Source organism: Protopterus annectens, chromosome 1.part1, assembly GCF_019279795.1.
Source record: "Protopterus annectens isolate FY-2018-M chromosome 1.part1, PAN1.0, whole genome shotgun sequence".
Classification (NCBI taxonomy): Eukaryota; Metazoa; Chordata; order Ceratodontiformes; family Protopteridae; genus Protopterus; species Protopterus annectens.
Window position 1 is genome coordinate 572,478,374 of NC_056726.1, and position 26,467 is coordinate 572,504,840.

Sequence of the window (26,467 nt, forward strand, 5' to 3'; positions counted from 1 at the left end):
AGGCTTTCAGCATGGACCCATCTACTTCCTGGGAGTCCTCTCCCATGGATCTACTTGTGGACCTCATTACATCTTAAGCGTAGAAGGAGCTGGACACTGTGGAGCCAGTTCCTCGATGTCCAGATAAAGTCCTTGGCTCCTTCCTGACAGGACTAGCTGGAGTAAGGGGTCCCCGGTAGATGCGATGGTGGTGGCAGCCACAACAAAGAAAGAGCTTACTCAGGAGAGCTCCACGGTCCATCCTCCTGACTGAGAGTCAAGGACTGTGGACTGCCTAGGAAGCGGGTTTATGCTTCAGCTACCTTTTCTATAAGGGCACTGAATTATCTGGGACATGTTAGTTGACTTCAGCGGAATCTAGTCAAGGAGGTAGCTGAATCAGCCCCCTGGAGTCCATGTCGCCTGAGAAGAAACGGGCCTTCACACGGATGGCCACTCTAAAAGTGGTTTCTAATACATCCATGCACCTTCTTTCTCATGCTACAGAAGGAGCAGCAAGGGCTGCCAGCTCTGGCATTGCCATGAGGTGACACTCCTGGATCTGGCTATGTCAGTTCTTCAAACCCTTCAAGGTGTCCTTTGCCAATGCCCCCTCTGATCATTCTTCCCTGTTTGAGAAGTCTGTGAGCGTGAATCTGGTGCAGAGTGAAAAGGATGGGAAGACACTGTCTGCCATCAGGATCCACTTCTCTGCCCCTCAAAGATCCTTTTCAAGGAATCAGTGAGGAATGAAGAAGATGTGGTTCTAGAAATCTCAGTACTCCCTAGACACTCGGGGCTCATCTTCCCCCAGAGGTAGAGGAGGTTACGATAGATGCCAGTCCAGAGGCAGAGGGGGTCTGAGGAATTTTGGTTCTCAAGAACCTTTCTTGGACAGGCCCGCACAGCAGCCCTGAGAGGTTGACCGACTGCTCATCTCTGGAAGAAGTCGGGGGTCATCTCTCATTGCACCTGACAGAGTGGGAGTCCATTACAACAGACCGTTGGATGCTATAAATTATATCCAGAGGCTACTCCATCCCTTTCTTAGTCACCTCTTCCCCCAAAACACCTCACAGACATCCCACCAATGCAAAGGGAGGTGGCAGCTCTCGAAGTACACCAACTGATAAAGAAGTGAGTCATCCAACCCATCCTCCCAGATCAGTCTGGATTGGGCATCTATTCCAGGTTCTTTTTGGTGCCAAAGAAAATGGGGGACTTAAGACCCATTCTGGATCTTTCCAACCTCAACCTGACAGTTGCCAAGGAAAAATTCCAGATGGTCACCCTGCAATCCATTCTACCCTACCTGCAGGAGAATAATTGGATGTGCTCAATAGATCTCCAGGATGCGTACTATCATATAAAGATGAACAGATGCTCCAGAAGGTGTCTCCTCTTCCAGATTGTGGCCAATCATTATCAGTTCCAAGCCCTTCCCTTTGGACTCACAACAGCCCCCAGGGTGTTCACCAAGGTCATGGTAGTTGTAGTGGCTCACCTGAGGATTCAGGGAATTCAGATATTTCCGTATCTAGACATTTGGCTCCTCACTGCCCCCACCAAGTCTCTACTTTCACAAGCCATAGACTACTTCCTGACATTAGTAAATCATCTGGGGATTATGATCAACATAGCCAAATCATCTCTGAACCCAGTCCAGACTCTAGAATTTATCAGGGCCCAGTTAGATACCACCAAGATGAGGGCTTATCTCACCCCGGACAGGGTGCAGAACTTACATCTTTATGTTTCCCAAGTCATCCAGTCATGTCTTTCTTCAGCAGAGACGGTGTTGCGGGCTCTAGGTTCCATGGCAGCCAACATCACTCTTCTTCCGCTTGCACGTCTACATATGTGGGTGCTACAGTGGATGCTAGCTGTTCAGTGGTCTTTGATAGACCTTCTCTTAGACCATCCGATACGTATTTCCGCAGCTTGCAGGGAGGCTCTTTGCTGGTCAGTCCTCTCCCCAGACCTAGTCGAGGGACGCCCCACCCCAGACCACCATGACCATGGATGCATCTCAGTTAGGGAGGGGGGATATTCCTCGGGAAGGACAGTCCAAGGCACGTGATCCCCGAATGACACCAAAGTGCATATCAATGTTCCGGAGATGAAGGGGGGTCCTTTTGGCATTGCAGGCCCTTCATGCCTTTCTTCCTCTGGGGACTATTGCAATCCAGTTGGACAACATGTCTGTAGTCTGGTACATCAACAAACAAGGAGGAACCAGGACTTATCCCTTTTGTTGCGAAGCCATGAGAGTGTGGGAATAGGTGATTTCCACAAGTGGGTTTCTGATGGCAATGCACATTCTGGGACAGTCCAACATACAAGTGGACAAACTCAGCAGGACTATTCTGATGCCTTATGAGTGGTCTCTGAATCCTTCTGTAGCGGAGCAGGTCTTCCTCGTATGGGGTCGGCCTTGCTGTGATCTCTTCACATCTCCTTCCAATGTGAAGTGCAGTGAGTTCTTTGCTCTGAACCCCCCACAGGGGGAACCTCCAGGGATGGTCTTATACATGCTTGGCCTCCCGGTATTCTTTATGCTTACCCCAAGATGATCCTCATTGCCCCATTCTGGCCTCCCCAAGTCTGGTCCCCCCTCCTTTAGTCTCACCTTGTAGTTCCACCATGGATCTTGGATCCAGTTCCGGATATCATATCACACCCTTTGGGGATTCCTCATCCAGACCTAGATGGTCTGAAGCTCACCGCCTGGCTGCTCCAGTTCCCTTGATTATTAGGACTCCTGAATTATCTTCCCCAGTTAAGACTATTTTGGTGGTGGCTCACAAGTCATCTACCAGAAAACTATATCATAGCAAGTTGAAACATTTTTCTATTTCAGCTTCTCAGTTGGACTTCGATCCTTTCACTACTCCAGTTCCTGCAGTATTGGAATTTTTGGTGAGTATTTTTCAGCAGGGAGCTAGCTCTACTACGGTGAAAGTACAACTGGCTGCCGTCTCTAATTTCCATGTTGGGGAGAACATGGCATCCTTGGCTTCCTCCAGACTTTGAAAAACCTTCTTGAAGGGCACCTTTCTCTTGAGACCTCCAGTAAAAGATCCTACACCTCCTTAGGACCTTACCTTTGTTTTACAAGCTCTGTTTTTTCCCCCCTTTGATCCTACAGCATCAGTAGATTTACAGTTTTTGTCTTGGAAGACTGCCTTCCTAGTGGCTATCACCTCAGCTGGGAGGGTATTGGAGCTTCAAGCATTATCCATCAAACCTCTGTATATGATTTTTCCATAAGGACAGGGTTTCTCTACGTTCTAATCCATCTTTCCTACCCAAGATTGCTTCGGATACTAATATTAATCAGACAATTAACCTCCCTGTCTTCTTTCCAAATTTTCAGAACAGGGGCAAATATAAACTGCGTTTGTTGGATGTACATAGACAATTGAGATGAACTAAGTCCTTCCGCCAGTTATTTGTTTCCTAGTCTAGACCCTTTCTGGGTAAACCTATCTCAAGAGTGACTATTGCACGTTGGATCTCTGTGTATCCTTAAAGTGTACGCAGAAAAAGGCATTTCTCCGGGTCAAGTTAAAGCATATTCCACCAGGTCCATGGCTACCTCTGCAGCTTTTTGGTCCAGGGTGTCTCTGAATGATATTTGTTCTCTGGCTACTTGGTCATCATCTCACCTTTATTTCACATTACAAACTGGACATGGTATCTAGAGGTATAGCATCCTTTGGCACCGTGGTGCTTCAGAATAGACTTCCATGAGGGCCACCCAGGTGTTTGGTAGCTGGGGACTCCGTCCCACAGTTTGATGAGCAAATGAAGTCAACTACTTCAGATAAAGAAGTTATGTACTCACCATAACGTTCCATCTGAGTAGTTGTACTTCATTTGTCATCAACCGCCCCTCTCTCCTTTCCCCTGACCTTATCGCTATTGTACTTCTCTGGTATACAGGAGAGGACACATCTGCATCTCTTTTGTTCATACATGGTCAGGTTAAGAAGAACCTTTAGTGAGATAGTCTTTGTGGATCGGGCTTATGTTTTATGAGTCAGCAAACTCGATCTGAGGGCAGGAAGAAAATAGAGGGGCATTATGGGTAAGGGGAGGAGCTTGGAGCTCAGATCAGATGCTAGTGAAGCGGCCATCTCAGATCCAATCCAGATCTGACTACCCACAGGTTGATGACAAATGAAGTACAACTACTCCGATACGCTATGGTGAGAACATAACTTCTTTTTTTTTTTCTTATTCAACATTCTGTCATGACTTCCATAGTCTGTAATCTCTGTCCTAGTGTAACGTCAGAGGAATCATCATTTAATATTGGTTGGTCTTGTGTCATGCATCTCTTTCCAGACTTACTACAATATTTGTTCTTTCTCATACTTGGTAAAAACTGTACCGAGAATTATTCATAATTTACCACATTACCATGTTTCCACTCAGCCAAAGGTAAGGGCAACTGGAACACACTTTAATTCCCCCAAAACTTGTTTTTTTTAATCCAATCCAGAGTGCTATTTTTGTTTTGACTAAGTCCACTCTGTCTCCCCCATTGCCTTCATGAACTCTACTTAGCCTTAAATTCTTCAGTCACCTGCTGCTTAGTGTATACAAGGTGACAAGATGTCACTACTACTTTTTCTTATGTCATGTGCTTTCTGTTTTATTGCAAAATGGTGTCTGTCATACTGATAATAAGGAAAAATCTAAATCACCTACTTCATAAGCCTCCAGACGTTTGGCATATCTATCCAGCAACATTGAAACCAAAAGATAAAAGGCTAATAATGGTGACCCAAGAAAATTAACTATGTACACATTGGTTTATAAAGTCTATTGAAAATGGAGAAACAGACAAATGCAGGTTCTATAAAACAGTACTGCAGACAGGTGCACATCTTATTGCTAGCTGTGTTATGTTCATGGCAGAGGGCTTGTATACTGAAAGGCACAATGATGTGGCAAAAATGTTGCACCAGGGATTGCTGAAACACTACAATATAGAAGTAGCTGAAAAACATTGGAAACATGAACTGCAAAACTTTATAGTGAATGATGAAGTTTATATCACCCATTATGTACAATTCAAAAAAAGATACCTTAAAACTAGATACAGTAGCACTGATTTTTGAAATTGCAACACTCAGTGATTACAGTGTCTTATGTACGGAGAGATACAAAGTCATAAAATGCCAGGATTTGCAAGCACAAATGAGAGCAGTGTGGAAGAAAGACATCCATACAGTTCCAATAGTAGTGGGAGCAAAACTGCTAATAAAAAAATAATTTACAATCATGCTTAGATATACTATCATTCCATGCAACTACATATGAATTATAGGAGGCAATCCTGGGACTGTGGTGTTGAGAAGAGCACCCTTGGCTAACAACAAGGACTGAAATTATACTAATTTCATGAATTCTAATTGTACCCTTACTTAGGAATAGGTCCAGTCCCATCATGGTCATAGAAACCCCAAAAACTTGTAGAAGTTAAACCATGAAACAACATAAGCATTCAGTCCTTTGGTATTTCCAACCAACTACTCACATAAGTGTGTGAAGACATGCAAAGTCCCATATAATGCAGAAACAAGAGCAATGTGGAACAAAGATACCCATACAATTCCAATAGCAGTAGGAGCAACAGGTCTAATAAAAAAGTATTTACAATTGTCCTTAGATATCCTACCAGTACATGTAACTCGTATGACAGAAGGGGACAATCCTGCATATGTTATGAGTGCTAAGAAGAGCACTCTTGGCTAACATCAAAGACTGAAACAATACTAATTTCATGAATTCTAATCATGTAGAAACTATTCAGTGATTTGTTTCATTATATATTTCAGTTTCATTGTAATTCCCATTTCAAGCATTTTTTTCATTCTGATTAAAGGCAGAAGTTGTGTATGTGATGTGGGAGGAATTCTGAATTTGGCCACTTGAGTTTTGTTTGTGTTGCAGTCAGTTCTGGGGAAAGGCTTATATTCCCTGTGTGTAGAACAGATCTAATTCACAAGTAGTTTAGCATTATGTAAGCATGTTCTATAACTGAGAGAGCATTTACCAATGTCTATGCAAAAGTTAACTCATCTGCATCATTAATAGCAACAGTACAATGAAACCAAAAGTCAATATTTAGAACACGATAGATATAAAAACAAAACCATCAAAAACTCAATCAGCATGTCCAAAATATCGAAAAACTTGGTAAAATGAAACATTTCATTTAGAACACAAAATTAATTTATTACACTTTAAATCTTGTGCCAAGTGAAATGATTGTCTTTTTCAGTGTGTGTGGTGCAGACTTAATTTCGCACCAAAGTGTATGATTTACTGCAGGTGAGAATGATCATAGAGTAGGAATGCAAAGTTTTAGATTAGATCAAATGGATATGACAGAGCTGGTGAGAGTTATATATATCAGCATAGTAAAGAACTCCTTCCACTAAAAGTACTGCCAAAAAATCCAAATAATAAATCCAAAAGTGAGGCAAGTACTACCACACTGTATATAAAGCAACTTCACTTTATTAAAACAATAAAAGCAGTATCATAAGCGTATTCTGGTAAATCCCTTCATCAGATGATAAAACACTAGTAAAAATATAGTACAATACAGCCAATAAAAATCAACACTTTACTCACCTTTTTGCTAGTGCTGGTTTTAAAGTGGCAAAAATCATTATTCCAACATATAGTCAATGGACAAGTCTGTAGAATATCCAGACTTTGCACGAATGAAAATTCCTTTATACAGGAATTGGACTCTAAAGAATAATTTTCAAGCACAAGGTTATACTAAAAATTTATTAAAAAAGGAAATAGACCACAGCAGTCTCTATGGAAAACAAAGTGCAAAACCATGGTTACGCAGAGGTAAAAAACCTAATAAGGTAGATGCATAGGTCCAAAAACCTAATGAAGGTTTGAAAATAAGTTTAACATACAGTAATGGTATATGTAATATAGTTAGAGACAACTGGAGAATTCTTTTAACAGATGAGAATATAACTAGTTGTAGGGACACAACCTAGATTTATTTTTAAAAGAAATAAAAAATCTGAAACATATTTTGTGTCAAGGACCTATGCCAGTGGTGGCTGGTGACTTCAAATTAAAGGGGGGCTGCAGGAGCCAGCTGAATGGGTGGGGGTCAATGGGGAAGAGGTGTGGCCAACTAGAAAGGGGTGGAGCTATGCTAAAAACTGGAACTTTAATTAAATACGCTGCCCTAGGTGCCAAACCATCATTACAAAAGTCCAATCAAGACAAAATAAAGTGTAGAAGAAAAAAATATTTCAATGCATTGGCTACATGACAACTTACTTAATATCTAGATGGAAACACAAAGGTTGTGATGCATGAAAAAATAAATTACTTTTTAAATACATTACTGGAATGCCAGTCAGAATCAAGTATAAAAAAAAAACAAGCAGCACTCAACTCAAATCACTTCTCCTTGCACTGCAGTTCTAATTATAATTTATATTCAGCTTTATAAAATTACCAAGTAACATGCTGAAAGTAGCAATCTCTGTGTGATACCCCCACTCGTAAAAATGTTTCTTATCCAAAAAGACCTGCTGCCTGACAACAACTATCTACTTGTTTCATAGGGAAGACATGATCAATGTAAAAAATGAACAGTAAATAAAAAACAAGCTCAAGATAAACTGCTTACAGGATTACTGCACAAGCTATGGACCACAGCTTGGCATTCTGTTTAGTAAAGGCTTTCAATGTTGATAATTAACAGTATGCTTATTAAAGCTTACTTGCATCTTACAGTCTCCGACAAGCTTATCTGATGGTCATTAAAGCATTGCTACTTAAACATAGAGCAACAGGGCACTGCAACAACATGCATTTTCTGAATAATAATAAACATAAATCAACAGTATAAAAATATGACAGAAAAACAGAACATTCTGCAAAATCAAGGACAGATGAAAAGCCATGGTCGTACTTGTGGTCTACCTTGGATGGGGGAATACTCTGCACACTTACACAGCATAACTGCTCCTTGCCTTGCTTGGACACATCCAGAGCCACTACAATGGGGAGTGCATACTGCTGACAGAAACTGAAATAATGAATGATAAAATAACATGAAGATTGTACTGAACATAAAATCCTAGAAAAAAGGTAAATTACAAGGTGTGCATTCTGCATAAGTCACTGAGTTGGTAGCTCTTAGCAGATCTTGTCAAATTTATGATCAAGATAGTTTAAATGTGCATGTAGGGTCTATATTAAATCAGCAAATGCTTAAAATAGCGAACACTGATTTACTGACCTTTTAAGAGGGAAAGCTGATAATCCCGAAGACACAGAACACCGCTTTTTCCCAGGGGAAAAAAATCGCTGGGCCGTTTTCGGGACTTTGCCATTTCCTCCACTGCAGTATGATCTTGGAGTTAATATATTTAAGTAGGTGGGTGTGGGGGAACAGCCCCCCACATTGGGGGGTGTGGGGGGCAAAGCTCCCCACTTTATTTTGTGTTTTGAACTTTTTTTTTTTTGTGGAACAGCGATTGTTTTCCCTCTGAAAAAAATCGCTGTTAGTGTCTCCGAGATTGTCAGCTTTCGCTGTTAAAGGGTAGATAAATCAGTGTTTGCTATTTTAAGCATTCACTGATTTATCATAGACCCTGTATGTAGACAGCAGTTGACTGGGCAGCTTTATGCACACAGAGGGTACTTAAGACTCTTGAGTTGGGATAACACATTTAGTATGGGCAATTTGCTGCAAATTATTAGAAGCAATTTAGCCACAAAATATTCTAGTGATTCTTAATGCGAAGCTCATGGGAAAGGGTGACCATATTGTTATTCAGAGTAATTTGCTTATATATACAGCATCACAGAATGCTTAATGAGAACAATGTCCAGCAAATATATTTCTATTGCATCAGCAAAATATAAAAATGATGTTTTTCAGTTAGAGCAACTTGCATGATTCAAGACAGTAAAATATGTAGGAGAAAGCTTCTTGGAGCAAGTCAGTCTACCTTTGATGTTACTTGAATGGTACCACAATAATGCTAAAGTAATTATTCCCCACCTTACTTGTCTATATCACCAGTATCTAACACTTGTGGAGAGATGGAATAAGTGCAGTTAATAGAGTCTAGTAGGTTCCAGGGTTTTCTTCAATTGGTCAGCAATTTTCTAGGAATTGACTGAGTTGTCAGAAACGTAAAGCTGAGGGGAAAAAATGAAATTGAATTTGTAACTGAGTATTTTATGACAGCCTTTTCATAATCTACAAGTGGACTTTGTGCAACAATCACTCAGATTCTTAGCAACAGTATACATGTTTAGTCATTAGGTGAGGCTTTCCTCTGTTCCAAAGCAGACTTTATCACCATCTGTAACAATTTGCTAAAGGGAGTGCTATCTTGATTTGAGATACTGGTATCTATACAAATTTCACTAGATAGAACACTCAAGGACTATCTAAAAGTGTGAAAATAGAATAGCAGTTTCAATAGCCGTATTACAGTTTCCAATCTCCAGGATTAGAAAAGCATTACAATGTTGTTTTGCAAAACAAGTTAAATATATGATTATTGATATGAAATTATTGAGATTAAAGTGGCCTGATGAGTTATATCTCCACAAATGACCATGAAAAGTCAGTGGGGAATGAACAACTATCATGCACAGTCAATTCATAAAACGACTCTACAGTATTTGGACATCTACTGTCTGGTTTATAACAAAATTGAACTTTTATAAGGGTCATATATAGTTACTAGGCTTGAAGTCTAGAAGACTACTGAGGTTCTTAGACCAAATTCCTAGCTGCCTCCAGCACTGTCTGGTTAAGTGACTTGCTGAAGATCACATAGTAAGAAAAAAAGGGCCAAAAGAATTAAATCCTGTACCATAGGAACTACATCTCAAAGCCTTAACCCTCTGCATCAGCTGACAGACTAAATTAAGTCATGTCATACAGACAGAGCATAATCAACTAGTTAGAGGACAATCAACTGATCCTCACTCACAAATAGGGGAAATGATCCTACCATAACCTCCTCCCCACCTCAAAAGAGCCAATGGCATAGACAAACTATAAGCCACAACTGCTTTTCTTAAAATCTGCTACCCACTGGAGTCTCCCACTACTAAAATGACTATAACATATGAATATGTGTCAGAATGCTTGTTGTACAGGATTGTCAAAGTGAACTTTATTGTCATTCAGACCACACAACAGTGCAACTGAATGAAACTGCATTACACTGAACTCAATGTGCATACAACATATACTGAAGATGAGCTTTTTGCATCCATAAGAAGATTATTCAGAGTGTCTTCTATAAAGAATGTGTACCATATGACCTGTAGATCACTGCATTTAGGTACTAGCATATTACCATCTGTCCACCAAATATACTGCATTCCCCTTTTTCTAGTCACAAATATGCTCATTCTACAAGACAGCATGCATGTTACACTTATAATTCTACATCACACTTATCCAACATTAAAGTACATCAGAGAGATTTTTCAAATATTTTTTGCACATATTCAGAAGACATTTTTTAATTAATGCAAATATGTTGGTATTATGATCAATTTTATAGGTATATAATGAATAATCACTGATGAGATTAAAATACAAAACACTGAATGACCTTTTTGTCAATTACATTCATTGCTACCTCAAATAATCTACCTAAAGTTATCGCAAATGTAAATCAATAGGTTTCATTTGAAATCACCAAAAAACAAAAAACAGTTTTTATGTGAGGAACTTCACCCTCACACCCTTTGCAATTAAATATACTAATTTTAGGGTTGCACAACTATGAAGAAAGGTTAAAACTCCAGAATTATGTAACGGTTGATCTCCTTTAGTATGACTGCTACATAATTTTACCAACTCAACTGTACCACCAATAGATTTTTCTAAAATTTTAACATGCAATAAATGCATGCAATGACAAATCATATACCTATATATATATATATATATATATATATATATATATATATATATATATATATATTATACACATACACACATGGATCTAGAATTTTTGATCAAAAGACCATTACCACCGAACACACTAACGAAAGCGTTTTCATCGAAAAAGCACTTTCGTTAAAGTATGTTAAAAAAAAAAAAAACACAAAATCTACTTGAATGCAGGGGGGCAAGCCCCCCTGCACACCCTCCTACTTTAATATTCTCACTCCGAGGCCGCACTACAGTGGGGAAAAGGGAATTTTCCCTTACCACACTGTAGTACGACCGGAACAAGCATACTTATGCGAAAGTGCTGCTTCGGTGAACAGCACTTTCATGCAAGTATGCTCACCAAATTGGGATTCGGTGAAAGATGCAGTTAAGCATCTGTACAGATCATATATATATATATATATATATATATATATATATATATATATATATATATATATATATATACATATGTCATCCAGCAGATTTTCAGAGGTGGAAAAAAATCAGAGTCACTGAAGAAATTCCCCAAAAGGCACATTCAAAAGTCATTACAGAGACTGACCAGTGGGTGGGATTGAACTCTGGATCCTGACACTTTGAGGAAGGTCATTTAATCATCGAGTAACAACTATGACATTTGCAGAGTTACTCTGTCAGACGTTCGTCCTTTTGACATTATACTTGTCACATTTACTCCCTCAAGCCTTGTAATGTAGGGTCTAAGTGCTAAGATTGTCTCAACTTTCTCTTTGTAACCTTTCCCAGCTCCCCTTACACGGGAAGTCTGGTATCCTCTGACAGCAATGCCTCACCACCAGCCTGGGTACTACTTCTTACCTCTGCCTTTGCAGTCACTCTATTCAAGGGAACATTAGTACTAACCAGCAGCTGTGGCTCACCTTCAGTCTCACTGCTACAGGGTAGCTCCCTCCCTGAAGCAGCCACCTCACCAGTCCTGGTTTCAAGTGTGCAGTCTGCCTGGGTCCCCCTAGGCTACCAGACCCACATGCCTGTTTCCAATTCTGACTGTCACTGCATGCACACAAGGTACTGCATTACCAAAATCATTCCCTATCAAGACATCTGTAGGGATATCCTCAAACACACCTACTTGCTTTTCCACCCTCCCAGTCAAGGTGAACCCTAGCCAAAGGTATCTGGAATGGGGGTCCCTCCTAAAGCTCTGACTGAAGTAGGCTGCCCAAGCAAGTAGTGTTCCTGTTTAGCCATTGCAGGCTTCACAATGGTTAGGTCAGAGGCTGTGTCTATCTCTTAGCAGTGGCCTGTTTCCCATCTACTAAGATAGGATATAAACTATTGTGGTAGTTTGGTACCCTTGTTGTCTCCAGACAACTTACCACTGGCATTCTGTCATTCCCACCTGCTGGCTGCCCCAACTTTTGTTCCCCACCTTGCCTCTGTAGAAGCCTGTATGCTCCATTGCCCCACTGTTTACATTTAAAACATTTAACCATTGATCCTGGTCATGTACCTGAACTAGTGGCTTTCCCTGTTACTAGCAGGCTCTGTTGGGATTTTTTAGGCTGCCCACCATGGGTTCCCTTAGACTCATGTACAGCACTCGGTATCCCTTTCCTATGCAGTGATGCCCTGCTTGCTAGGTATATGTCTCCTTTTTTCTCCAACTCATCTGCGGTGTTGCATTCTCTATCTGCAAACCAGATTCTCATGTCCTCAGGCAAAGTACTAATGGCTTGTTCCCTCACCAAAAGGTCTCCTAGTCCTTCAAAAGTGGTGGCCTGACACCCACTCACCCACCTATGAAAATAAGTGCTTAACTCAGCAGTAAAATCACACACACTTTCATCTCCCTTGCATCTATGCTCACAAACGTTTTTTCTGTATGCCTCAGGTGTTAACTTAAAATATTCCAATAAACATTTTATACTGTATCACAGTTTAAGCAGTCAGTATCAGACAATTTAAAAACAGCATTTACAGCTTTACCATGGAGTAAGGGGGTCAGGAACCGTACCCAGAGCCCTTGGGTCAACATTATACTGTTTACATACACTTTCAAATATATGAATACAACTATCAACATTATCACCTTCCATAAACTGAGGAAGAAACTTACTGACCTTTGTTGCTTCTGGGGTGCAGTTACTCCCTTCCCCATTACCTCCATGACCCTGGTGAAGGGCCAGTATTTCATTTTCACGTTGCCTCGATTTCTCATTTTCTTCAGTCTCCAAATGCCACATTCTTTTTGCTGATAATAATTCCATCTGTTTTGCCCACAACACTCTCATTTTTTTCAGCTTCCAAATGCCTCATTCTCTCTGTTGACTCTAATTCCAAACATTTGGCCTCCAGTTCGCCTCTAACTCCAGATGTTTTTTTAAGTTCTCTGAGGAAAAGGTAAACTGTCCAGTTTCTGAGAGCTGCACATCCCAAATGCCAGACAGGTTGTCCTCTTGGTTGCTGGTCTGTTCTGCAGCTGTGATTAAGGCTGCAATAATTTCCCCTTTAGTCAGGTTGGCATGCACCAGTCCTTTGGCTTGGCACATCTCAGCCAACTGGTTCCTTGTCTCCTCTGCTGACATCCTTGCATGCAATCCCTGACTAACTAAGCTAACAAAAAAAATAAATAAAACTATTGTGATATGAAACTCTGAATGTCTACTTTGTGGCTGCTTGAGAGTACAAGCACCTTTAGTGACAACTGCTTACAGGCTACAGAAGTTCAATATCCACACCACTGCTCACCAATAAGTTATGATCCCACCATTGCCAACCACAATGTGATGACCCCTCTCTGGGCCAGTAATCAAGGAGCCTGAATTCTCAATACTGATACTGGAGAGGGATGTTCACTTGGAAAACTAATGGTTACATTCAGTACTTCCAGATGCAGCTCTCTGCACCAAGTACAATTTCCCTTAAGAGCACACAGGGAACACACTCACCCTGGGAGTCTGGATTTCTCTACATCTGTCTCCCCCCAGGTCCCCAATAAGACTCCCCACTGGTACAGCTGTAGGGTTAGGTCCTCAGCTGAGTGTCCAAGTCAAGTCACCCAGCACCCTCTCTGTGAAACCAGTGCTTTGTGTCCCTGCCCCAAGTAGCTGACATGCACACTCTTTGAGATTTAATTTTCAAACATACACATACACACACAGACCTGGGAAAGGTTGGCACAGATTATATGCTATGCCCCCTTCTGCCCAGAGTGTAAGGTAGTTATCCCTGCCACCAGACAGTCCACACTCAGGCACTCTAAGACCCTTAACAAAGGGTGTCAAAATATACTGTGTAATATTAATACTAATACAAATGGTAGTAGTTGACCAAGACAGCTGGAGTGGCCCATACAGTGTCACCAAATAAATATAAGCACTATCAAAGGTTAAATACTTTCTAAAGGTACCCACCACAATAAATGTTTTAAATATATTTAATAATAAATAACAAAAGAACATGAAAATACTGAATATATATTTACAGTAAACCATAGAGTTCAAATCACAGAAAATATTGAAAATAACATCGACAGACTCAGACAAATAAAGAAAAACAATATTTGAACTAAGCTTCATTATATTTTCATGACTGAATCTAGGAGAATTACAATTCCCTACTTACTTAACAGAGCAAACAATGGTCCTTCTTGTTGTCAGGCCCAATAAAGAATACTCAATGCTCAGAGATTATTCCCTGTAATATGAAGGAGTGTTGAAGGAATTTTTAAGTGAAGTTATTCTGCTCTTCAGTTATTCCCACCAACCCGCCCTGATTTTGTTTTGGTGTTAATCTTAGTGGCATTGAAACTGCCCGCCCCTCAGCCTGCCTCTGGGCCCATCTCATTTGCTCACTCAACTGAGTGCAGTGAGATCATATTCTGATTTCAGGCACTCCTACTTTGTACAAAGAGAGCATCTGGGAAATAGAAAAAAAAATTAAGCTTATTTCCTGCCTTTCTTGTTAAGTGGTACAGACTATTTGTAGGCTTCTGAGCCCCCAAGCCCTTCTGTGTTTGAGGGAAGCCTTCTAGCTTGATTTTTTTTCTTATAACTAGCCAGTTTTCTAGTTTCAGCACTCAAATCTGTTTCTTTGATCTCAGCACTTGTTCAGGAATAAAAAAAAAAAAAAAAAAATTTCATCTGCTTTTACTGTACTTGTGTTTTTACCTACTTCTTTTTACTTTTGCATCATCTTAAAATACTCAATTGTATTTATTACTGCTTGGTGTAACTCATTCTAAGCCTTTTGGTTTAAACACTTGGGCTTCGGACCAGTTAGTTGTTTTGCACTGAGAGGGTTTGTGGTCTGCACTGTTGTGGCAGAACAGGTAGCTTACATCCTTCTAGGTTGAGAACTGCTGATTGAGGGTTCAGTGTCTGTTATTCTAAAAGTGTACTAATTCTGGTTTAAGCACTTGGGCTTTCAAGCCAGTTATTTTACATTAAGAGGGTTCGTGGTCTGCACTCTTGTGGGAGGAGAGGCTGGACTCTGCCCTTCTGAGCTGGGAATTTCTGGTTAAAGGCTTATAGTGCATGCATATCTGAACTGTTTCTTACTGAATTTGGTGCGCCTTGTTTGCTGTGGCATAGACTGGATTCGGGCCTGCTGGATCTAGCTTTGTTTGTGTAACTTGAGCACTAATCCAGACATTCTCTAAAGTATTCAATGGTATTTATTACTGCTTGGTTGTAACTTGATTAAAGTGTAGCTATCATTCAAGTCTTTTGGATTAAGCACTTGGGCTTCGGACCAGTTGTTTTACATTAGGAAGGTTTGTGGCAAGCACTGTGGTGGCAGGACAGGTAGCTTTCATCCTTCTAAGTTGGGAACTGCTGATTGAGAGCCCAGTGTCCAAGTGTATTAGTTCTGGTTTAGGCGCTTGGGCTTCAGGCCAGTTATTTTACATTAAGAAGGTTCGTGGTCTGCACTCTTGTGGGAGAAGAGGCTGGACTCTGCCCTTCTGAGCTGGGAATTTCTGGTTAAAGGTTTATATAGTGCCTAAATATTTGAACTGTATCTTACTGAAATTGGTTCACCTTGTTTGCTCTAGCATAGACTAGATCCAGGCCTGCTGAATCTAGCTTTGTTTATATGCTTGTTGTTTGTTTGCTTGTTATTTCCCTGGAAGCTAATTCCACCTAATACGCAACTTCTCAGCGCTTCTGTGGATCACTAGTGATTTCTGCATTGCTTACTGTACTTATTTCCTTGTTTCACTTGAAAGAAAGTTACTGTTTGTCGTTTTGCATTTAGTTACTTGTAACACATTGCACTCAAGTTACCTGGCACTTGCTCACTAAAGCAATTATATAAGTCAGCACTAAAAATTAAAAGCACTACACCCTCACTCCCCACTGGCCCTTGTTTTCAATTAAGGATTTCCCAATATTATTCTAGCATGTCCAAAGGTCAGTTGTCAATCTCCTCTCCGGTCCAGCTGGTGAATCTGGGAATCTTGAGGCAATGTTATAACTGCCTCATGTACACAGACAACCCTCTCCTCCTCCCACATAACACAAATACTTGTGAGAGATGCAGCTATTTAGCCAAACTGGAGGCTGAGCTCTCTCAACTCAGGACTGGCAAGACCAGACAGGAGGAGAAGGCAACTACACACACCACAAAACCAGCCTCACATAATGCTACCACTCCACTGAATCTAACACATAAACACACAAAGACATACTCGGAGGCTCTGAGTAAAAATTTACCTAAACAGCAGAGGCCTCCAAAGCAGACACCCAAACAACTGCTACCTCAAGACACCCCACAAGCAACACATAAACCACAAAAGCAGTGTGCAAAGCAGTCACAGCCCTTAAGGCCAAATACAACACCAAACATACTTGTCATAGGTGACTCCATAGTCAGACACACTGACGTCCCACTCACCAGGCTGAACAAGGAGAGGGTCACAGTAAGCTGCCTATCGGGCGCTAGAATCCGCCACATAACAAGCACTCGGGTCACTCCACGGCAAGTACAAATATGACACAGTCATTGTCCATGCTGGTGTGAACGACCTGAGACGCACCTCCCTGGACTACATGAAAAGAGACATAGAGGAGCTCTCTGATTATGTAGCCCAGGCAGGTATGACCCTAACCCTGAGCAGTATCCTTCCTTCACCAAGAATGATGCCACAATATAGAGACAAGATGATCAGCTTTAACAATTGGCTTAATGTCTGGTGTCATTCAAAGGGGATCCAGTGTCTGTCTGCCTGGGATGACATGCTTGACAAGCCACGCTGCTTAAGGGACGGCTTGCACCTGTCACCCTGGGATTCCGGATATTGGCTAAGGCTCTTGCCACCCCATAGTGCCTTTTTAGGCAAGGCTCAAATTCTAAACCTACCACCCTAGAAAACAAAAATGGGAAGAAACTGAGGGTAATGCTGCTCAATGCCAGAAGTCTAAATCTCAAAATGCACGCACTCGAGGCCCTTCTCAGTATGGAGAACATCGATGTCTGTGCTGTAACTGAAACCTGGTTCAAGGCTCCTGAGAGCACCCGGCACTATTAGGTTTTACCTCATATCATGCGTTCGGCCCCAAAACCCGGACCACACCACAAAAGGAGGGGTGTATCCATATTCATAAAGGATACCCACACCTCCAGGTTGGTGGCAACGCACGAAGCTTCGGAAACCATCCAGGTGCAACTAACCATAGGCAAAACTGCTCTACAAATTGTAGCATGCTACAGGCCACCCTCTCAAACTCAGGAACCCCACACAGCCTTCCTGAAGACACTGGAGGGTATAAATGTATCTCCAAACACCATCATATTGGGTGACTTCAACTACCCGAATATAGACTGGGAACATTACTCAAGCCCTAACTTTCTAGCCCAACGGTTCCTGGAGTTCATAAATTCAAATGCCATGGAACAGCTAGTCACTGTTCCCACAAGAGGAGAAAATATACTAGATCTCATTGTCACAAACATGGGGACAAAATGCTCCACACCGAAGTATATCCCTCATTGGTGAGATCTGATCATAAACTAATCTCACTGGAAATCCACATCCCGCCCCCACCCCAAACAAAAAGACCATAGTGAAGAACTTCTCTAAAGCAAACTTCACACTACTCAAGACTGGTGTGGTATCCTTCAAGGCCCCTGAGCCAGAGGAAACCACAACCCAAGCTGCGGAAGCCCTTACAAATGCCTTCTATGAACACCTCCAGGACTGCATGGATCAGGCAATCCCAAATAAAACCAAGACTCTTTCCACAAAGGGCAAACGTCCAGTCTGGTGGACCCCAGCCATTAACAAACTTTACAATAAGAGGAGAAAGCTATTACATGATAGAACAAAATCCATAAAAGGGAAGTCACCCCTGATCATTATTAGTAAAAAAATACGAGCACTCATAAAATCAACTAAGGCCAATTTTGAGAGAAAAATTGCCATGGATTCAAAGGAAAATCATAAGGCCTTTTTCAGCTATGTTAGGAACCTGGGTGGAAACTCCCAGATATGCTCAGAATTAGTCCAAAATGATACAAAAATCACTGAACCCACAGACATTGCCAACATACTGGCAGACAGGTTCAGTGCAAACTTCACCACTCTCACCCCCCCTAAAGGAGAGATAACTATCCCAGCCAAGTGTAGCCTCCCGAACATCTCAAATGCGCAGGTGAAAGCTGCTCTCTCTAAAGCTAAAAACACAGCATCAATGGGACCGGATGGTGTCCCCGGCTGTGTGCTACACGAGCTAAATGAGGAATTAAACCCACACATAAGGCAGCTGTTTAATCTCAGCCTTACCACAGGATACGTGCCCAAGGAGTGGCGTACGGCAACTGTGGTCCCACTCCACAAAGGCGGCGCCTCTACGGACCCTGGTAATTATCGCCCCATAAGCTTAACAAGTCTAGTCTGCAAAGCTATGGAGAGGATCATAATGGAGCTCATAAACAAAGATATAGGGACTTGCAGACATTGGACCCGACCCAGTTTGGCTTTGTCAAGGGAAGATCATGCCTTTTGAACTTGGTCGACTTCTTGAAACAGTCACCAAGGCCATTGATGAGGGAAAGCAGTCCATACAGCCTACCTTGACCTTGCAAAGGCTTTCGACACAATACCCCACTCGGGTATTGTAGAAAAACTTACCAGCTTAAATGTAAACCCATATGTCACAAGATGGGTTGCAAACTGGCTTAAGGACAGAACTCACAGGGTTAGAGTTGCTGGCGCTGTGTCAGACTCCAAGCCGGTCACAAGTGGTGTCCCACAGGGCTCGGTCCTTGGCCCCCTATTGTTTGGCATCTACTTCTCAGAAGTACAGGCCAACATGGGAGGACTTTGGCTGACAAAGTTTGCAGACGACTGCAAACTGGGCGCCATAGTGGAAAGTGCATCGGACATGGATATCCTTCAGAAGGGACTCACGGAAACAGATAGCTGGTGCCAGAGCCATGGCCTGAAGTTAAACGCCAAAAAATGTATAGTCATACCCTTCGGGAAAAACAAGGTAACCCCAAGCTACCATATAGGTGGCAATCCACTAAGCACAGAAGAGGTTATCAGGGATCTGGGGACCCAGGTTGACAGTGGCCTTTCTTTTGACACTCACATTGCTAAAGTGGTTAGAAAGACCTTCTACATTGCCCACCTGATCATGAAGGGATTCACATCCAGATCTAGTGAGGTCATTGTTCCACTGTACTCTTCACTTATCAGACCAATGATCGAGTACAATGCCCCATTCGGGATGTATCTCACCCGACATCTGCAGCAATTGGAGAGACCCCAAAAGTTCCTCACCAAAAGGATAAAGGGACTCCAAAATCTGTCATATGCTGCCAGATTGAAGAAACTCCAGCTCTATTCAGTCGCATACCGTCTGCTCAGAGGTGACATGTGCCTGACATACAAGGCCATGTCCAACCCGGAATTAATGGACATGCTCCACCTCAAAAATCCAAATCCACCAAAACCACTAGAGCAAGCGACTTAAACCTTAGCACGGCTATAAATAGGACGTGCTGGAGGGATAGATTTATCACTCAGAGACTCCCTATGCTGTGGAATAAAATCCCGGTCCATGTGAGGCAGAGCACCTCGCTGACTCTGTTCAAGAGAAATCTAGACCTGTGGATGGGAGATCGTAGGTTTACCCCGGGAATCATATCTGTGTCACTGCTGGACAGAGGCACAACAAACTAATGGGCACAGTATTTTTTCATATAAGGGGTGGCGTAAGCCACAAAAATTTGGGCTAGGCTTATAAATGCCTTAGGGCAGATAGCCTAGTATAAACCTATGAACCTATGAACCTAATATCTAAAATATATTATTTCTAGGGCTGGCAGAATGACCTCATCTGGTCACCTGACTCTAGATTCCCATACTACCCACTTTTGAAGTTGACAGAGGAATTTAGCATAGATATGTAAAAATGCATATCTATAACTTTTCTAATGTTTATGTCAGGCCTGAGGCCAAGAAATACTCACAGCACTTCCCCTCTTTTTACTGAAGCTAATAAACAGTGGCTTCTTCCAGACCTACCCTATCCTGTCCAGTTAATCACTATGGGATGCCATTTTAGTGGTTTAGCAGCTCATTTACATTTCCCTTATTTTTCTTAAAGTAAACTAACTGGTTAACCTCTGCTCTTCCATGGTCCTTTGCTAACATATAGACATACAGTCGTACATGCATATTCTTTCTCTGTCCAACAGTGCCTACTGTTGATACAGTTTTCAACACTAGCAACTTTACAAACACATTTTGACATTCAAATGCCATACAGTTCCAATACATTTGTAACACAAGCATCTTGTACACATCAGTGTGATAGTCAAAATATAGCATTCTTTATAAAACTTCAACTAGCTATGCTGGCACTAGACCATATCATCACACAGCATACCAGACTATGACAGTGAAATGCCATTAAAACACTGAAACCTTACATTTATACTTGTCTATAAAAGGCCACATATTAGTCTGCCTTTGAAGCTTCATTACTAAACTTGGTCAGGCAATGACACTGGGCTACTTAACCACAAACTGCATCTAGGACTGCTATTCATTTTTACCCCGAGGGATTTGAGTGCAGCTCAAGGTTAAATTTATCACCTAACAGTACCCTTTACCACATGGCATTTTGTTGGTGCCAAGATTCCACACAAAAATATTGTTTTGCCTTGTGAAATACATTGGATTGGGCTCAGGAGAGATATATTCTGGATCAGTATTGAACAGAGTGCCTCAATAGGTCAGATACCTACTCTAAAGGAAGCACAGTATAATGCAAAATGTCAATATGTGTTAAAGGCTTACAAACATCTGCTTATCATAACCATGTATAAAAGTATATATTAATTCCCCTTTGAGATTTCACAATAAAACTTTCAGGGAATTACAAAGGACACAAGTACAAAACACACCAACACTAAAATTCTGCCCTCATTGATTTAAATGCAGCTCAATGTTGAATTTGACCCTATCACTTTAGCTTTTTTAGATAATGAAGTTCCAGTCAAGGAATATTACACAAAGTGAAAAGAAAGCTTTTTTTCAGGAGCACTATACATGGATTTAACTTCTGATATAATGGCAATCCAGTAAACATCTATTCTGGATTAGGGTACTCTGCAGCCTCAGCAGAAATCATATAACCACACATAATATAAACCAAAGATAATTCAAAATGCCAGATTCTGACAATGAAATACATGTGGAACCAAACATTTGGTATCAATGTACAAAACTACATACTGGTTCCCCTTTCAGAGTTATTAAAGTGTCACTGAATTAATCTAGAACAATGGGTTGCAAGATGCACCTGAGCCTGCTTTCTACCTTTACGAGTTTCAGTGGTGTTCAGTTTTGAATAGGTCTTCCACACACTTACTCAGTAGAAAAAGTTTTGGACATGCCAATCCTGCAGACAGAAAATCTGTTCTTTGGGAAATATGTGTTACTTCTGATGTAATGGCAATGCAATAAGATATACTTTGGAATAGGCTGTATTGCATCAATACTCAAACATAGTGAAAGCTATACAAAAACAACCTGGCAACTTAACACATTCTAGTGACCCCGTAAGCCTATTTGTGGAGCCTAACATTGCACTGTTAGAGCTCTGAAACAATGACATTTTCTCATAATAATTTTGTAATGGAATATCCACATAATGAATTTCTGGGTGTCAATTCACAACACCTAGTTATGCTTTTTCTTTTTTGCTTCTGTAGTAAAGTTTCAATATAATACTTTCAAGAATAGTTTATTTAATTCTTGTGCTATACATGCAACAATGTGCATGCTTCTTGCAAAGTGAATGTAAAGACTTTTGCATAAAGGATGTTGTTAGTAGCAACCTGAAAGCCAAAATATGAGTAGTCTTCACTGTTTCCCTAATTTAGCAAATACAAGTTTCAGCTCTTTACACAGACTACCAAAGCAAAATGTGCCCTTCTGGCAGGGTACATCTTCTCTGACTGTGAAGAAGTCGAATAAATTGTTCACAATAAACTAAGAACATTTTCCATTTCATAGATACACACTTCATCCCATACACACTGCCCCGAACAAGCATATTAAAACTGTGTTCAACTGACAGTGATTTTCTACAGTGTCCACCTTGCACTCCCCAAAACACAGCTGTGTGACATGTTCAGTGAATACACCTCAAATATTTGATTGTGGTGAAGGAAATAATGGCCACAATAACATACTTCAGTTTGTTTCCACGTACATGTACTCTCCACACTGGCATCCCATCAGCTAACACTGATCACATAACAGCCCTTTGCTTACACACAATGCCCACTCTTCTCTCTCCAAAGTCAACCACTTTCTGTGTACACCTCTGATGTATGTGAAAACAGTAAAAGAAATAATGGCCTGAGTGTTGTATTTCAACTTGCAGTTCTTGGAAACAAACTGCCCCACATCCTGACAAGCTATAGCAATAGACATTTGAAAGTGATCACATAACTTCCCTTTGCTCTCACATGTAAACTGACCCTCCTCAAAACAGACCGCAAACTTTCTGTGTACGCCTCATATGTCTGTCAAGAAAGTGAATGATATAATGATCAAAATGAGGTATTTCAACTTGTTTTTCTCAGCTACATTTACTGGCCCAATGGTCATTTAACAGTAGTCCAGTAGCTACCATTTGCTTCCATATACAACCTATTCCCCTAAGAAAATCACTTTCTATGTACACCTCTGCCTGAGATGAAAATGAAAGCAATATAGTAATATATTCAACTTGTTGCTCTCAGAAACCTACTCCCCACCAACATGACATATGAATAATAATTTTTATGAGTAATCAAGTAAATGTGCAGCAGTGTAGATTACTATAATTGTAGATGTCTGAGTACAGCAAAGTTGCACTACTATGCCTTGGGATTTCCTGCCATGCAGAAGCCTGTGGCTGGTCCAAATATCAGAGTCATTTACCATTCCCCAACTTGGGGACACCCACCCAGTGTCTGGAAGTCATTAGTATAAAGGATCATTGGCCAATACCATCTTTTATTCTTTGTCAGAGGTATGGGAGTCCAATGTTCCTCAAGGCAGTGCATGACATGCCCCAGTGACAGCAAGTGATCATTTATTAGAGGAGCAAGCCCTGAGGGGAAAGAAAGAATTGTGATAGTTACAGTACCCGCCCAATCCCTGGGGCAGAAGAGAAGAGGAACAGGAGGAAGGGAAAGGGTACACCAACACTTATTTTCTCAAACATTTACAATTATGGTAAGTTATCTACACAACTGTACTTGCTCCTCATAGTCAATGTTGCAATACTAAGTTTTGGGTGGAGTCCCACAGCTTTACTTATTGGAGAATTTGAATAGCATATATGAAGCTCTGCAACATGGCAGAGGCACACCCATTTCTGTCTCTGGAGAGAATACCAATGTGGCAAATGTTTGCCAAAGGTGTGTATCAAAGATCAAGTAGCTGCTTCTAGTATGGGCCATGCTGGCACTCCTTTTAGGAATGCTATAATGGCCACCTTTGCTCTTGCAGAATGAGTGCTGACTCTGATAGAAATGTGCTTACCATGGCGAGAGTAACAAAAAACAATAGCTGGCTATCCAGTTGGAATGATCTGCCTTCCCACTGATTCTCCCTATTTACTTTACTTGAATGCCAGTAAAAGCTGGTCAGAGCTATTAGGAAAGTTAGTTCTGTGCAGGTAGAATCTTAGTTGTCTGTGCACATCTAAAGAATGAAGAATTCTCTAAACTTTGCTCTGTTTACTGGGATACTTGGAAAATAAAGGTTTGTTCTCAAAGTTAATCTTCCCCTGTGAGAAATGAGAAAGGGCCTTTTGCATATCAGAACTTGCAGCTCAGATGTATGCTTAGCTGAGATAAAAGCCAGCAGCAGAGCAGTTTTCCAAGTATGCAATTAGATTTGTACTGAGGCGACTGGCTCAAAAGGTGGTAGTGTTAGTTTTCTAGCACAAATTTAAGGTCCCAGGAGGGTGCAGGTTCTTGCCTGGGTGACCTAAGATTCAAGATCCCTTCTAGGAACTGTTTCATGTGAGGGTGAGTACATGTACAGGAGGACATGGGTAGGAAGGTAGATATAGCTAAAGCATGTACTTTTACACAAGAGGAAGATAGTCTTTCTTTGTACAGAAAGAAGGTATTCTAGTACCTGTTCTAATTTTGATTTGGCAGGTAGAATACATTGCATCTTGCACCAGACAGAAAACATTTTCCATTTTGCCACATATGATTTTCTGGTACACGGCTTTCTAGCCTCCTTAACCATTGCTAGCACATCCTCTGGAATGGATTGCTTGCTGTCATTCTGATTGTCTTCACATTGAGATGGATGACAGACCCATTGTTCTCTCTTAGGTAGTCCACAAAAAGGAAAAGTTTAAATATTTTTCATTCACTGAAAGTTAGGAAGAGAGTGAATCAAAGCTACCTGGGCCAGTAAGGAGCCATCAGTATCATCCTTGGTCTCTATGCCCTCACTTTCTTTAACACCTTGTGGATAATGGAGTATTAGAGGAAAGGCATAAAGAAAATGATCTGTCCAGTTGAAGAAGAAGGTGTCGGTTCTCAATGCCCCTCTCTGAGGAGTCCTTGAGCAGAACGTCCTGATCTGCCTGTTATCTAGGGAAGCAAAAAGATGGATTTCTGGCACACGCAATTTGTGTGTCAGGTCCAGAAAAAAAACATTCTGAGTATCCATTCATGGGGGACTAGGAGGGATCTGCTCTGTCTGACAGCAGGTTGTCTTGATCTGGGATGTATGCTATGGAGTTGGTCTACATTGCTGAGCCATTTAGACATAATTCCATGCACCTGCATAGGATGTAGGAATGAGCTCTGTTTGTTTATGTAACACGACTCCACAGCCACCAGGAACAAAAAACAAAAGCTGATGTGAAATGCGAAAATCTTTTATTCAAGTAGGTCCAAGAAGAAATAAACACAAGCGCTTTCACTCAGGATAATCCTGAGCTTTTTCAAGTGAGTACAAAAGCATTTGCTGAAGCCAAACCCTTTCATATAACCATAGGTAACACATTAATTGAAAACAGGTGTTGTCAATCAGTTGTTAGATTCCTTAAAGGGGCTTTGCATTAAATGAAACATGAGATAAAAGCTTGTATTATTGAAAGTATATATATGTTTGACAGCTGGATTATGCTTGTAAAATTACAAAACATTAAAAACACTGTTTCAAATTTAATAAAATCAAAGTTAAAATGTTTTAAAAGCTGCTATTGGAAACGTTGGAAATCCATGAGTTTTGATGAACCTGGAAGGTGAAATTCTGTTAGAAGTGTGAGGGAGCATATAGTGTTAGTTTGTAATAGGGATCTTGATTCTTTTTCATAGTTCACATCAAAAAGGACACCCTAGACCAAGTGTCAGGTTGTCATACCAAAGAAAAAGGCATGGGAGTTAAGGAGAGGGAAAATAGTGAATCTTGAGTCCCTAAGTCATGTGTTATAATAAAATGCACATACCAAGTGGTAGTGAAAGAAGGGCATAATGTTAGGAAACATGGGACAACAGAACTAATTAGTTACAGTGGAATAACTATAATCGTGCCCTTCTAAGCTTTAAAACGGGTTTAATACTAATAGTCCCGTTCAATCCAGGTGGTCTCCCTGCATCTAACCTTAATTGCCATACTAGCTCACGGTACTCGAGGGTGGATTCCCAGTCACCACCCCTGAGATCCGGTTCCACTTGTTCTAAAACAAAGAATTTGATGATACTACCCGGGCAAAAAAGGGAATGCTTGTAAAAGGCATTAGTTGCTTTCTGTTTAGCCATATCATAAATAAATCAATAAATGAGAGGGTGTATAACTATCTGCATGTAGAAAAACCCAGGATACCGGTCATGTTCGGGATTCCCAAAATCCATAAGGGAATTCACCCTTTAAGGTTCAGACCTATAGTATCAGGTGCGGGAGGTGTTACTGAGCCAATTGGAAAATTCATCGATCACTTAACCAAGGCTTTTATGCCCCTTCTCAGCCACGTTTGCAAGGATTCTTGG